The sequence below is a fragment of the Lactuca virosa genome, chromosome 8 (genome assembly GCF_052849685.1).
Source record: "Lactuca virosa cultivar CGN04683 chromosome 8, Lactuca_virosa_CGN04683_v6, whole genome shotgun sequence".
In the NCBI taxonomy this organism is placed as follows: Eukaryota; Viridiplantae; Streptophyta; class Magnoliopsida; order Asterales; family Asteraceae; genus Lactuca; species Lactuca virosa.
Genome location: NC_136433.1, coordinates 352,671,787 through 352,685,178, shown reverse-complemented (window position 1 = coordinate 352,685,178; position 13,392 = coordinate 352,671,787).

Sequence of the window (13,392 nt, the reverse complement as noted above, 5' to 3'; positions counted from 1 at the left end):
GTCCATAACTATATTTGGTATGTACTTGACCCGACCCGGCATGGTCCATTTGGGTTGCACTTCACCCGAACAATTTACGGATAATCTTTTGAGAATAGTATAAGTTATGATTTATTAATATATTATAAGTTCTAATATATTAATATAAAATCATATTATTTAATTAGTGTTGATCTATAATTAATTTAGAGATCAAAAGTATGACTAATTAAATATGGGCTCTTGTATTTATATAGTGTGGGCTAATGCTTATTTGGAATGGGCTAGGCTTGCATGGAAAGTCCATGGATACTCCATGGAGCTTTAACCCATGGATCTCATGGAAATGAAAAGACATGGGTATTAGGGTTTACATGGATGTAACCCTAATCCACCACACTATATAAAGGAGGCTTTGGTTCTTGAAATAACACTAGTTGATGTGTGTAAACTAAGATGGCCGATTTCAAGAAGTTTGTGACTATTCTCTCAAGTTTCCAAGTTTGTGGTGATTTGTGACTTCCATTTGAGGCATCCACATTATTGGTGCTAGGCTCTTAAACTCCAAGCAATCAACTACTACTACAAGGTAAGTAATTCTACTAGTTTTATTTGATTCAAGTATCCCATGCCATGCTAGTTAGGATAAGAACCTTGGAAAAATAATTATTTGCATGTATCTTAGTCAAACATAGATCCAAGGTTTCTAGGGTTGCATGTACACCATAGGAGTGTTAGAATGCTCAAAACTCATCAGTGGTATCAGAGCCAGGTTTGTTTATTTGATACTTGATGCAAAAAAAAAAAAAAACTTGAAAATCGAAGTTTTGTTCAAAAGCTCGTATCAAAATTTCAAGTTTTGTATATGTACTTACGATTCTTGAAATTTTTGATATGAACACTCATAAACATATGAGTTTAGAAGATCATAGAAATTATGTGCTAATAATTGATTAGATTAATTCTTGATCTTTATGTGTTTTAATGGAGTCCATAACTAGTTCTTAAGTTATGGATAACCAAAAGTCACATTTATAAATAACCATTAAAAGAACACATAGGTTACAAAAAATGAAGAGTCTTCATTTTTAATAACCATTAACTCATAAGTTATGAGAAATGAAAAGTTTTGAAAGTTTACAAAACTTGCCCTCAAGTTTTGGAACATGGAAAGTCATATTAAAAACTTTAGTTCCAACCCCTAGAATTTTAAAAGTTAAAATTCAACCCTTATACTTTATAATATTATAAGTTTAATAATATTTATATATGTATAAGATCAAGTCGTCTTACCGCTAGTACGCCTCATTCACGAAGCCGGTCTATAAGGGGGGTATAAGGTTGTTGCCTATAAAATGGCAACTTAATGGGTGTCCACTCTCACCCACCGCTTCCTTGATCGGTGGAGGGTCGTTAGCCGAACGGGTAGGACAAGGACTTATAAATTCTCATTAAAAGTATAATGATAATACTAAAGTAACTAAAATTTATTGAATTCCCAATCTTAGTTATTTTAGGAAAATGTGAATAAAGTGCTAATCCATGAAATTACACTTTACACTTTGTTTAAGTCGTTAGTGGAGCGTGTGTGGTTAACCGGCACACTAACTTGAACTTAACAAGGTAGGTAAAGGGTGACTTAATGTTTATCATAGTATCGATGGAGCGTGTGTGGTTAACCGACACATCGATTGAGGGGTAATACATTAAGGGTACCAAGTAATTTGCATGGTTACTTCACACCTTGTTTTGTGATCCTCGGCATCCCAGTCACAAAACTTGAAGGGCACACTCGAGATTGAAACATGCCATTGAAGAAAGTTCAATGAATCTCAAAGAATCTAGGAGTTTCTAAACCAATTAAAACCTAATTAAATATTTCGTTTTTCATGGTGGAAATTGGTGAATCGTCATTCACCTACCTTCAAATATCTTATAGCTTAGATTACGACATCCCTCTTCTAAGTTATAAAATATTGTGTTGGGTCCTAGCCTTAATATTACATTTGGGTGTTTTGTTAAGGACTATCTCTATATCTAATCTAATCTATTCCCTCTTCTTTTCAGATGTCTTCCAATAACAATGCTTCTGGCTCAAACCCTACTAGCTCCTTCTCTCTCATGAATCTTTGTGGGAGAGTCATCTTTGATGGGTCCAACTTTACAGATTGGATCTGAAACATCAGGATGGTCACTCGGTATGAGAACAAAGAATATGTTCTCGACAAGGAGCTGAAGGTACCCGAGCCAACTGCTACTCCTGAAGAGCTTGCTGAATATGAGGTACATGAAAGAGATGCTACAAAAGTGGCATACATCATGATGGCCACCATGACAGCCGAGCTCCAAAAGTCCTATGAGGACTATTATCCTTTTGAGATGCACCAGGACTTGATGGACCGCTACCATCAAAGTGCTCGTCAAGAGCGATATGAAATAATCTCCTCCATGATAACAACCCGAATGAAGGATGGTGAACCCATCACGGGCCACATGCAGAAAATGCAAAGGTATGTAGACCGTTTACTGAAGCTGAATGTGAACTTCCCTGAGGAGTTAGCAATAGACATCATTTTGCACTCCTTGCCATCGTGTTATGATCAATTCCGCATGACATATCACATGAACAAGGAAGAAGTCACCCTCAGCAAACTTCAAGGACTCTTGAAGACCGCCGAAAGTGGTCTAAAGGGTAAGTCGGTTGTTACTACTCCTACTCCTACTCCAACTGCGGCCAATGTCTTGGCAATCGGGCATGGCAAAGGGAAGAAGAGAAAGAACCCTTATAAGGGTACCAAGGGTAAGACCCTTGAAGGCTCCTCTTCAAGCAAAACCAAGAAAGGTTTTGTCACTCCTTCTGCTAACCCTAATGAGGCTGAATGCTTCTATTGCCATGAAAAGTCGCACTGGAAGCGAAACTGCCCAAAGTACCAACAAGATTTGAAGGATGGGAAAGTAAAACCCAACCATGCAGGTATATACACTATATTGTCTAATAACTCACCTCATTCTAAGTCTTGGGTCCTTGATACAGGTTGTGGTATTCACATATGTTGTGATTTGCAGGGACTAAAAAGAAGTGAGAATGTGGAGCAGGGAAAGATAAACTTGATCATGGGAAACAGGAAAGCTTCACCTGTCACCAAGATAGGAGTTTATTCCTTAGTGCTAAATAGTGGGTTTACATTAGATTTGAATAAATGTTATTATTCGCCAGAAATGGCAAGAAATGTTATTTCCTTTCATGCATTGTATAAACAAGGTTTTACTTTTTATTTTGATAATAATAATGGTAGTATTGATGCTTTCTTTAATAATGTTCTTTATTTTAAAGCATTACCTTGTGATGGCGTGTATGAAACTGTATCTGTTGTAGATAATCTAGGAAATAATGTATTGTGTATTAACTCTTCCACTAGCTTAGATAAAGCATCCTTATGGCATTGTCGTCTTGGACATGTAAGCAAGAAACGCATAGGCCAACTCCAAAAGGATGGAGTCTTGGAGTCATTTGACCTAAAGTCAGATGATAGTTGTGAATCTTATTTGCTTGGTAAAATGACAAAGTCACCTTTTACTGGCACTTGTGCTAGGGGTGAAGGTTTGTTGGACCTCATACACACGGATGTGTGTGGATCCTTCAGAACCGCCACAAGAGATGCTAATCGGTTCTATGTGACTTTTACTGATGATTTTAGTAGATATGGATATGTCTACCTAATCAAGCATAAGTCAGAAACCTTTGAGAAATTCAAAGAGTTTAAGCAAGAAGTGGAGAATCAGTTGGGCAGGAACATTAAGATGCTTCGATCCGATCGTGGTGGTGAGTATCTTAGTACTGAGTTCCTTGACTATCTTAAGGAATGTGGGATTATCTCACAATTGACACCTCCTAGGACACCACAGTTGAATGGTGTAGCTGAGAGGCGCAATCGGACCTTGTTGGACATGGTTCGTTCCATGATGAGTCGAGCTTCGCTACCAATCTCATTTTGGGGGTATGCCTTAGAGACTGCCGCCCATATCCTTAATCTAGTCCCTACAAAGAAGGTTGCCAAAACACCTCACGAGTTGTGGACTGGAAAAGTTCCCAATCTAGACCACATCAAGATTTGGGGTTGCGAGGCTTTCGTGAGACGCGAGACTCACGATAAGCTCGAACCCCGAAGCGAAAGGTGTATTTTCATCGGCTACCCACATAAATTCTTTGGTTACATCTTCTACAGACCCAGTGATAATGTGGTCTTTGTAGCAAGAAGAGGATTCTTTCGAGAGAGAGAATTCATAAGCCAAGGAGACAGTGGGAGGCAAATTGACCTTGAGGAAATTCAAGAGTCAAGTGGTGAAGGAACCTCAAACCCTAGCCCTTAACCTGAGGAGGAAAATCCTGTTGAGCCGACTGAAGAATCTATACCTCTGAGGCGTTCCACCAGAGTTAGGAATGTACCTGAGGATTATTATGGTTTTCATATTACTGCAGAAGGTGAGACACTTATCAGTGATAACACACTGGTAAATCTGGATGAGCCTAACACCTACACGGAAGCCATGGCAGGCCCTGAGGCTGCTAAATGGAAAGAGGCTATGGATAGCGAGATACAGTCCATGTATGACAATCAAGTTTGGAACTTGGTTGACAATGTACCTGATCGTAAGATAGTTGGGTGCAAATGGATCTTCAAGAAGAAGACCGACATGGATGGTAATATACACACTTATAAGGCACGACTGGTTGCAAAGGGTTATTCTCAAACTCCAGGAGCTGATTATGATGAGACCTTTTCACCAGTGGCCAAGATTAAGTCTATTAGGGTTTTGTTAGCCATTGCTGCATTTCATGATTATGAAATATGGCAAATGGATGTCAAAATCGCTTTCCTTAATGGAAACTTGGCTGAAGATGTTTACATGGTTCAGTCAGAGGGTTTTGTCAGTACAGAGTACCCCATTAGAGTGTGTAAGCTCGAGAAATCCATTTATGGATTAAAACAGGCACCTCGCAGATGGAATCTTTTCTTTGATGAGAAAGTCAAAGAATTTGGCTTTTCAAGGAGTGAAGATGAATCTTGTGTCTATATCAAGGCTAGTGGGAGTATAGTCAACTTTTTGGTACTGTATGTGGATGACATACTACTCATAGGAAATGACATCCCAACCCTGCAGGAAGTAAAGTCCTGGCTTGGGAAGTGTTTCGCTATGAAGGACCTTGGAGAAGCTGCCTATATCCTAGGGATAAGGATTTTGAGAAACAGGAGTAAAATACTAATTGGACTTAGTCAAAGCACCTATGTGGACAAAGTGTTGAAAAGGTTCAACATGCATAACTCCAAGAAAGGAGAGTTACCCATCCAGAGTAACGCCAGATTGAGTAAGACACAAAGCCCTAGTACTGAGGCTGAGATAGCAGAAATGAGTCGAATACCTTATGCTTCAGCTGTAGGATCGATCATGTATGCTATGACGTGTACTCGACCTGATGTAGCCTTTGCTTTGAGCATGGTTAGCAGGTATTAGGGGAACCATGGCAAGGCACACTGGACTGCGGTAAAGAATATCCTCAAGTACCTACGGAGGACTAAGGACTGGGTCCTTACCCTCGGTGGCAGTGAGGACTTGAGAGTTGTAGGGTACAGTGATGCTAGCTTTCAGACTGACAGGGATAATTTCCGCTCTCAGTCGGGCTGGGTCTTTACTCTAAACGGAGGGGCAATTACTTGGAAAAGTTCCAAGCAGGAGACAGTGGCTGATTCCACTTGTGAATCAGAGTATATAGCAGCAAGCGAGGCAGTAAAGGAGGCTATATGGCTAAAGAACTTCATCGGAGACCTTGGAGTTGTACCAGCTATAAAGGAGCCAATGGAGATTTTCTGTGACAGCAATAGTGCGGTTGCCTTAGCCAAGGAACCAAGAGATCATGGGAGATCCAGACACATTGACAGAAAATATCACTTCATCAGACATCGAATAGAAGAAGGAATCCTCGTGGCAAAGAGGGTATCATCGGATGAGAACCCAGCAGATCCCTCACGAAGGGACTGACTCGGGCTAAGCATCTCCAGCATGCTCGGAGCATAGGGCTGAAGGATGATATTAGTTTTAGTAGTTAGATAATTTTGAAATTTGTAAAATGTAATTGACATTTGATGATAAATAAAAGCTGTTATTTATGAGTAAAGTGTTGCTATCTCTTGTCAATCGTTTACTATTATTTCTTTTTGCATGTTTTGACTTCCAGAATAATTATGTTATGGTTTATATCATATTATTCAAACTCTCCACAGTCGGTCATATGTTGGAAGTAGATATGAATCAAGACTGTCATGGGTTGGCTTGTAGAGGTCTAAGATGTTAGACAAAGCGGGGCTACAACACTAATGAGTGCTCATAAGTTCTGAGTATTGGATTCAACCCACGCTCACTTGTATCACTTCATGGAATTTATCTTGAGTGATCGTGAGACGGTAATATCATATAAGTCTTCAAACCTAGAGATATGATTTGTTGCCTATGAGTTGGTTATGCATTGATTGCACGAAAACGCATTGGTAACTCGATGTTATAAACCGTGCTTTTGTGTGTAATTCAACAAGTAGTAGAGCAAACATATGAGTCGAAGTTTATCTGTTCCTTCTAGAATTAGAAGCGATATCTGGGCCCCTTGATGATTTTGTTTTGACCTATGTACCGGGCCCGGTCAGAACTAAATTGATGTGTTCAGTTAAGTTCTATGTCAAACAAATCTGAAATCGGGAAACAAATGCTGGACAATAAGCAAGACCATGTTCCATGTATTTGTCAGGCTGATATCTAGAACAGAGGATTATATGATCACTTATCTAAAATGGCGCTTCATAGTTCAACAGAGTTTTAAGAGCTACGATTGCTGATCGGTTCCTGAAGTCATACTTACAACTATAGTTATTAGACTTATCCAAGTGGGAGACTGTTGGAGATAGTGTCTAAGTCCATAACTATATTTGGTATGTACTTGACCCGACCCGGCATGGTCCATTTGGGTTGCACTTCACCCGAACAATTTACGGATAATCTTTTGAGAATAGTATAAGTTATGATTTATTAATATATTATAAGTTCTAATATATTAATATAAAATCATATTATTTAATTAGTGTTGATCTATAATTAATTTAGAATTAATTTAGAGATCAAAAGTATGACTAATTAAATATGGGCTCTTGTATTTATATAGTGTGGGCTAATGCTTATTTGGAATGGGCTAGGCTTGCATGGAAAGTCCATGGATACTCCATGGAGCTTTAACCCATGGATCTCATGGAAATGAAAAGACATGGGTATTAGGGTTTACATGGATGTAACCCTAATCCACCACACTATATAAAGGAGGCTTTGGTTCTTGAAATAACACTAGTTGATGTGTGTAAACTAAGAGGGCCGATTTCAAGAAGTTTGTGACTATTCTCTCAAGTTTCCAAGTTTGTGGTGATTTGTGACTTCCCTTTGAGGCATCCACATTATTGGTGCTAGGCTCTCAAACTCCAAGCAATCAACTACTACTACAAGGTAAGTAATTCTACTAGTTTTATTTGATTCAAGTATCCCATGCCATGCTAGTTAGGATAAGAACCTTGGAAAAATAATTATTTGCATGTATCTTAGTCAAACATAGATCCGAGGTTTCTAGGGTTGCATGTACACCATAGGAGTGTTAGAATGCTCAAAACTCATCAGGGCTAACACCGGAGCTTCGCACAATCTCTGGCGAAGAGTCTCAAACGAGGTTTGCTGCTCGGGACCCCAAGTAAAAGTAACGCCCTTCCGGGTCAATCTGGTGAGTGGAACCGCAATCTTGGAGAAATATTTGATGAATCTCCGATAGTAGCCAGCCAACCCCAGAAAACTCCTGATCTCGGTGGGGGATCTCGGCACTTCCCAACTCATAACAGCCTCAATCTTGGCCGGATCGACCAAAATCCCATTCTGATTAACGAGGTGCCCCAAGAACTGGACCTCTCGTAACCAGAAATCGCACTTGGAGAATTTGGCATAAAGCCTCTACGATCTCAATACTCCAAGAATCTCTCTCAAATGCTCCTCATGCTGCTCTCTGGATCTCGAATATACCAAGATATCGTCAATAAACACGATCACCGATCGATCCAACATAGGCCTGCACACCCGGTTCATGAGATCCATGAACGCTGCCGGTGCATTGGTGAGCCCAAAAGGCATTACCACGAACTCGTAATGCCCATAACGAGTCCTAAAGGCTGTCTTCTGAATATCCTCGTCATGCACCCTCATCTAATGATACCCAGATCTCAAGTCAATCTTGGAAAACCAAGACGCACCATGCAACTGATCGAACAAATCGTCGATCCTCGGTAATGGATAACGGTTTTTGATCGTCAACTTGTTCAACTCCCGGTAATCAATGCACATCCGGTGTGAACCATCCTTTTTCTTGACAAAAAGGATCGGTGCTCCCCACGGCGAACTACTCGGCCGGATAAAACCCTTCCCCAACAACTCTTGGAGCTGTGAGGACAATTCCTGCATCTCTGGCGGCGCAAGGCGGTAGGGTGCCTTGGCGATACACGCCGCCTCGGAATCAAATCAATACGAAACTCCACCTGCCTCTCAGGAGGCACACCCGGCAACTCCTTGGGGAAAACATCCGGGAACTCACTCACTATCGGAACATCAGCGACAGAACTCGGTCTCCCATCAGCAAATCGAGTATCCATCACATATGATACAAAGCCCCTACAACCCTAATGTAAACTCTGTCTCGCTCTAGTAGCCGAGCAAAATGCCGATCCAGATCGGGTACCCTCGCCATACACTGTAAGCACTCCCCCACTAGGGTCTCGTATGGTCACCAACTGACGCTCGCAGTCTATAACAGATCCAAATCGACTCAACCAGTCCATGCCCACAATGACACAGACATCTCCCATCGCAATTGGTACCAGATCTATCGGAAACTCAACACCAAAAATCTCAAGTATACATCCCCGAATCACATCAGTAGCAAAAACCGCGCGCTCGTCGGCTATGGAAACTCGTAGAGGTCGACTCAATGCCTCTCGACAGATGCTAATGTGACGGCTAAACGCTAACGACATGAAGGATCGACTTGCACCAGAGTCAAATAATACCAAAGTAGGTACAGAACTCACAAGAAAAGTACCTACGCATATCATAGCATAAGCATAATACATCATATCAACAGAATAAGTAAAAGGGTACATACCGGCCACAACATCAGGCGGTGCATGGACCTCCTCCGCTGTCAACTGCAAGGCTCTCCCGTGAGCCCTCGGTACCTCGGCCTTTGCTGGCCGACCCTCAGTAGCTCGTGCTGTGGCAGGGGCAGATCCCTGTGCAGATCCTTGTAACAGCTGTGGGTAGTCGGCCTTCCGATGGCCCGTCTGGTTGCAGTGAAAGCAAACCGAAAATCCCTTGGGGAAATCCCTCGCGATATGCCCCTATTTCCCACACTTTCCACAAGTGAGACACTTCTGGCCTCCAGACCTCGAATCAGCGGGCTTTGCCCGCTTAGCTGCCGGCTGAGACTGTGTCGGCCGCCTATCCCTCCTCTGAGACTCCGCCTCCTCCCTGGCCTGAGTCTCTAGCTCAATCTCCCTCTTCCGAGCATTTTCCTGGAGCTCGGCAAATTTCAGGTATGTCGAGTTCGCTACGAACTCACGAATGTCTCTCCTCAGTATGCTCAGATATCGGCTCATACGTGCCTGCTTAGTAGACACGTGCTCAGGGCAAAACAACGCCCTCTCATAAAACATCTTTGTGATCACCGTCACAGACTCAGTCCCCTGCTTGAGGGACAAGAACTCTTGGGCCAACCGTTCCCTCTCCACCGGGGGAACATACTCGTCTCGAAACATCATGGTGAACCTCTCCCAGATCACTGCGGTAAGCTCTGCAGGAGTGAAATCAGCTGTCACAAACTTCTACCAGTCCTTCGCTCCCAAGCGAAGCTGGTTCAATACGAACCGTACCCTCAAATGCTCCGAACAGGAACAAGTGTAGAAACATCCCTCAATTTCAGAGATCCACCTCATCGCGGCTATCAGATCCTGAGTCACATCAAACTCTGGTGGCTTCGTGTTTCTGAACTCTCGGTACAGCAACGAGTCACCCCCCTATGGCCTAGCAGCAGCGACGGCTGCAGTGGCTACATCAACAGTCGCCTCGGTAAGAGCAACATATCTCTCATCAAGCGTCTCGATCAGGGTGGTCTTAATAGACCCAAACATCTCCGGTATCTCTGCTCGAATGGCTGCGGCCACCTCCTCGTGGATCAACCTGTGAATCTCCTCGTCACTAGTACCACTGGTACCACTGCCTCCAGCGCTGTGGCGCGTACCCACCATGATGTCTCTGAAACACAACACAAATAATCAGAGACTCGACCGAGATTACTCACACTCGATCACTCGCTCCTACTCGACCTCTAGCACCCTAAGGATTCTTACTTGGGCTGCTCACTGATCTGGTGTTTCCAATAGTACGGGCCCAATACTACCTTCCACACCGCATCTGTGTTCATGCCAAGTCCTCCTCCTACGATCCTAGCTCACAAGTACTCTATATCTCGTCATACATCGACTACTATCATAGAAGATCTTTCATATACTCATTCCTGCTTCCTATTTGCACTCAAGCAAATCATAGATAGCAAACCCCTAGGCTAAGGCATCACAAGTCAGGCCACTCTAGTCCTAAATTATGAAATACCTAGCCTACTCTCTAGCATGCATAACATATCTCATAATAGCTGGTAACACATAAAGTAAGGGTAGTTTGGAAACTCACCGTTCGGGCGCTGGCTGATTGTACACACTGTTATTTCTCCACTTTATTTTTAAATCTCTTACTCGTTTTTAGAAAATCGATTCTTTTGAAAACTTTTCTCAAATCCTCAGTTTGAGTCCAGACATACCCGAAGGTGTATCCGAATCCCTCAAACCAAGGCTCTGATATCAACAAAAATGTTCATCTTTAAATCTCATAAAAACACATGTCATATTCTCAAAACACCAATATCAGTTTAACAAAGTTTTCAAAACATTGAATAAAATCCAGGATCCATGACATAACTCCATCTCAACAGTCTGTGTACAATCATGCAGGATCCTCTAAGGTACCTGAAACACATAACACATAACACAGTAAGCACGAATGCTTAGTGAGTTCCCCAAAATACCACATACACATATTAGCCACTCGAGGCTATAACTCTGTAGGACCCTCCGGTCCGATGTGTCTCAGTGGGACCCTCCAGTCCCATGGCTCGTTGGACCCTCTGGTCCGGTCTAGGTGAGAACCCTCCGGTCTCACTACTCGTTGGACCCTCCGATCCGGTCTAAGTGAGGACCCTCCGGTCTCTAGTTCGTTGGACCCTCCGGTCCGGTCATAATATAGCACAGTTCGTTGGACCCTCCGGTCCGGTCTAAATATCACATAATATAACACACAACACATATCATAAAATACATAACTCATGCAAGCACATAAGACCCTCTGGTAACACATAATTAGCACCCTAGGTAAAGTATAGTGAGAAGACTCACCTCGTAAGCTAGCAAATGAAAATATCGCACTCAGAAATCTTGAACTCTAACCACCGGTCTAGCCTCTGCCTAACACATATAATAATTATCCCCAATTAATAATAAACTCCCAAGAAGCAAGACTAACCATTCTACAATCTCACAAAAGGTTAAAATACCATTTTAACCTTCTATGGTCTCAATTGACCACAAGTTGACCAAACCCTAAAAGTCCATAAAAGTCAACAGCAGCTGTACGCGGGGCGTACAACCCTTTACGTTGGGCGTAGCACTTTGCCATGCATCGTGAGTCCTTGACCCTACGCTGGGTGTACTAGAATTACGCCCGACGTACGGCCCAACTTTGCTCTTTTCACTTATTTGGTCTTTGTTGAGTATTTGAGATATTGAAACTGATTTGGCATATTTGGTTATTTAGGGAAGCCTTTTTAGGGTTAATCATTTTATGATTCCCTATGATGCCTTTACAGTAGAAGTTCTTAATCGAGCTCTTCTAAGGCATTGGTTTTATATTAGGCATAGATTTTATATTTATGGCATATATTTATTGTTCCCTATAAATAATCATTAGGTTTACTTTTGGTGTAAGCTTTTGACTAGATTAGGGTTTTCTCTGTACGTTCATCTCATAATCAATATATGAAAAACCTTTATCAGATTACTTGCATATTGTGGTGATTGATTTTGATTGTTCATGATATTCCGCATTCGTCATCTCGGATTTATTCCTAACAAGTGGTATCAGAGCGGGTTCTTGTAGATCTCAGCAATTTTTGCAAGAATCGATCTTGTTAATGGCGATATTTTATCATGAATCTCACCTTGTTCTTCAAGTTTTGTAAGTTTTCTGAAAAGAAAAAGCGTATACCTCGTTTTTATTGAAAAATCTTGTTCAGATCTGTTTTCTTCAACTCATTATTTCATCTGATTTGTTCTTGAATCGTGTTCTAGAAGAGAATTAGAAGAATATTTCGTGTTTATTTGAATTTTCGTGTTCAGATCTACTTTATCTCTCTAAAAATCGTTTCAGGTCTGTTTTCTCTCTCTAGAAACCCTCTCGGATCCGTTTTCTCTCTCTAGAACTCTTATCAGATCTACTTTCTCTCTCTTCAAGTTCTATCATTTGTTGAAGATCTAATGGATAAAACGAATTTATTGTTTGACTCCATTTTAGAACTTGGATTAAAGGTTTCTAAACCAATCTATGGTATTAACAAAGTGACCCTGTTTCAAATCAGTGGTCGATCTATGTTGAATGATATTCCTGAGTTGTATAATCTTCTTGTTGATAAGAAAATATCTAGATACTCATATGTTAATCACCATGAGTTAAGAGAGGATGAGAGAATATTAGAACAATTTCATATTATATATGAACATTTAAATCGGGAACATAAACAGATGTTGAAGATAAAAAGGGCTGAAAAAGAAAAAGAAGAAGTTCATGTTGTTCTTCAAGTTTCTGAAGAAAAAGTGACTCCAGATGTTCTTGTTGAGGGGGAGTCAAGTGGTTCATGTTTTTCAGAAGAGTTACATTCCGAATCAGGTACTTCAGAAGATGAATCTCAAAGAAATTCATCTGAAATCGTGAAAGTGAAGACATTTTGTTCTATTGGAACTCAAACAGATGGTTCTTTATGTTCTGATGATATCTTTGAAGGAATGATTCCTTACAGAAAGCCAATTCTTCAAGAAATTCAGATTTACCAAACTCCAAAAGTTTGTGTGTCAAAGTCTTCAAATGTTCAGATTCAGAAAGAAGAAAAAGATGTTCACATCTGAAATTTGTTTCTGAAGCCTAGAAATAAGAAAAGGAGGAAGAAGAGAAAGAACAAGA